Raw genomic sequence first — 3,467 nt, 5'->3', positions numbered from 1 at the left:
CCACTTTTGCACCGCTTCCTGCAGCCCAGATCTTGCTCCCTCCGACTTTCATCTGTTTGGGCCGCTCAGGAATGCTTTGCGAGGTCGCCAATTTTCTACAGACGTAGACGTGCAGGAAGCGGTGCAAAAGTGGCTTTGCGACCAATCGAAAACCTTTTTCTTGGAAGGAATACGCAAGCTTGTGGACCGCTGGACCAAGTGCATTGCCAAGGGAGGAGACTATGTTGAAAAATGATGTATACATTGAACCCCTATTTTTGTGTAAATAAATTGAAGAACGAAAAGTGCAGATAATTTTTTACTCACCCTCGTATAACTGTATGGTGAAGGAAGATGCGCGAAGGAATGTGGCGAGTTATCATACGAGGAGGGAAATCGGCGCCAATTGTTTGCGCGAAAAGTTATGGATAGAGACAACGATGACGTTCAGTAGTCGAGCGAAGACGTATATGAGTGGAATACTACCGAATAGGTGTTATTTCGATAAGAAAAAAAGTGTATTCAAGAGCGAGTGAAATTCAGACTTCCACGACTAAACGAGGAATATGTATTATGGCTGAAAAAATCGAGGCAAGCGAGCTGATCGAGAACGCGGCGACTGTCGTCGACGAGGACGATTATCACGCGTGGGAGCGTCGATGCGAGGAGTGTTTGGAATCATTGAGGCAAGAGTGTCAAAGGTGTCGGAATACTACCGGAACGGTCAATTCTCTTGTCGCTTTGATCGCGCGTTTAGAGGGAGCGAGGACCGAACTGCGAGGTTGCGTAGTTCGCGCGGATGCCGGTCACGATGGATTCACATGGTTGGAGATCGAGACTGCTTTTCGGAGACGGATACTCACCGGTGCGGTAATCAATTCCCGTTACATCGAGCCTAGACGATTTCTCGAGGACGTCGGAGACACGGTGATGGAGAAGATACGCGAGAATTTGGATAAACACACTTGTTTGAAAGTCAACACGGTGTTCAATGGGAAATTCGTTGCGAGTGAAAAGACCGCTGTAAAGAGCATCGTCACGAAAATCCGACAGCTGTTTCTCACCACAGATCTGTCCGAATGGTACGACAAGGTGATCGAGAGGACTTTGACGAAATTGGAGGAGTTTCAGGAGCGTGGCAGTAGGTGGGCGCTGTCACGCGTAATGAATTTAATGATTAACGTTAACATGTGTAATCCTATGCGCGTGGGATGTTGGATCGATATGCCGCCACTGACAAAAATGAAGAGAGCGGTTGTGAACGTACAATCAACGGATAACGCATGTTTCGCGTGGGCGGTGGTTGCGGCTTTATATCCTGTCGCGAGGAATTCCGCGAGATGCACTCAGTATCCCGATTATCAAACGGTGTTGAAGCTCGATGGAATAGACTTTCCTATGACCTTGAGACGAATTAGAAAATTCGAACGTTTGAACGATATATCTGTCAACGTGTTTACCACGAGGGAGGAAAAAAAGGATGGAACGATCGTTCCTCTGCGTCTCACCGACCGCAAAACAGATATTCACATAAATTTGCTCTATCTGTCGGATCCGCGATACTGCTCCCAGGAGGGCCATTTCGCGTGGATAAAGAATCTATCGCGATTGATTGGGAGTCAGGTGCTCAGACGAAAAAACAAGAAGTATATTTGTGATTGGTAAGTGTTAAGAGAGAAAGAGAGAAATGTGAATTGTATAATACAGATAATAATAATAATTCCAGATGTCTGCATTACTTCCACTCGAGGGAAAGATTATCCACACACATCGTGGATTGCGAAAGAATGAATGATTGCGCGATCGTTCTTCCCAACGAGGACGACAGGTGGCTCAGCTTTCGTAACTATGAACGAAAAGAGAGACTTCCGTATGTGGTATACGCCGATCTGGAGTGCGCCTTAGAGAAGGAGCAGGAGGAGAGTGAATTTGTATCGCGAAACAGATTTGCCTATCAACATCATACAGCATTCAGCGTTGGCTATTACGTGCGATGTGTGCGAGACGAGGATGCGACGACGTACAAATCTTATCGCGGTGAGGATTGCGTATCGTGGTTCGTGCGGGAATTGAATACTCTCGCGCATCGCGCAAAGCAGACTCTCAGCGCGGTCGTGACTATGACGCCACTTACGTCAGATAAGGTCTTACATACAGGTCTTGCAACTCATATGGTGGGGGTAGGTCGCGTTGCAGTCTATGTTCTTTTGGGGGCGAGGGACGCTGGAGGCCGGGAGGGATATCTGTCTGTCTTTGTCCCATGCACGGTAAACTTGACATATCGCCTCCAGCGTCCCTCGCCCCCAAAAGAACATAGACTGCAACGCTAGCGGCCATTACAAGAACTACAAAATTTCCTTCCTAAAGACGCGTAGCTTTCGGAACGCGAATCTTTGTCACAAATGCGGAAAGCCATTTGACCCGAGGGATCAGCGCGTTCGCGATCACTGTCACATAACCGGACGTTACAGGGGTCCGGCTCATGCGCATTGCAATTTAAACTACAACAATTCCTTCATAATTCCTGTGTTTTTTCACAGTCTCTCGGGTTACGATGCGCATTTTCTTATCGAAGAGATAGCCAACGGTTTCGAGGGTAGAGTGGAATTGTTACCGTTGACCAAAGAAACGTACATCTCGTTCACGAAAGTCGTTCAGGACACGTCGCTGGGAAAGGGGTGCAATTGTGTGAAGCTGCGATTTGTAGACTCGTGTAAGTTTTTAAGCGCCAGTCTCGCGAAATTGGTGTCGTATCTGGACAAGAACGAACTGCGAATAACGCGGTCAGCGTTCTTGAACCTCGACGACGATGATTTCGACTTGCTCACGCGTAAGGGTGTGTCCCCGTACGAGTATGTCGATAGCGTCGATCGGTTGCTCGAGACCACGGTCTTGTATACAGGTCTCCCGACTGCCTCTAATTTTCGATGGTGGGGGTTGGTCGCTTAGTGAGGAAATTTTGTAGTTCTTGTAATGGCCGCTAGCGTTGCAGTCTATGTTCTTTTGGGGGCGAGGGACGCTGGAGGCCGAGGGGATATGTCAAGTTTACCGTGCATGGGACAAAGACAGACAGATATCCCTCCCGGCCTCCAGCGTCCCTCGCCCCCAAAAGAACATAGACTGCAACGCTAGTGGCCATTACAAGAACTACAAAATTTCTTCACTAAGCGACCTACCCCCACCATATGAGTTGCAAGACCTGTATGTAAGACCGTGCTCGAGACCGAGTTACTGCCCCGCGAGGGTTTTTACAGTTCGTTGACCGGTGAGAGCGTCAACGATAACGATTACGAGCACACGGTCACTGTGTGGCAAGGTTTCCGCATCAGTAATCTCGGCGAGTACAGCGATCTATATTTGAAAACAGACGTTCTATTGTTGGCGGACATTTTTGAGAATTTTTGCGACAACTGCATGCGGAGTTTTACGATTTGGATCCTGCTCATTATTACACGTTACCGGGGTACACATGGGATGCGATGCTAAAA

This window comes from Vollenhovia emeryi, unplaced genomic scaffold (assembly GCF_000949405.1).
Source record: "Vollenhovia emeryi isolate VEMERY1.0 unplaced genomic scaffold, V.emery_V1.0 DF940224.1, whole genome shotgun sequence".
Classification (NCBI taxonomy): Eukaryota; Metazoa; Arthropoda; class Insecta; order Hymenoptera; family Formicidae; genus Vollenhovia; species Vollenhovia emeryi.
Note: the sequence above shows the minus strand (reverse complement) of the source record.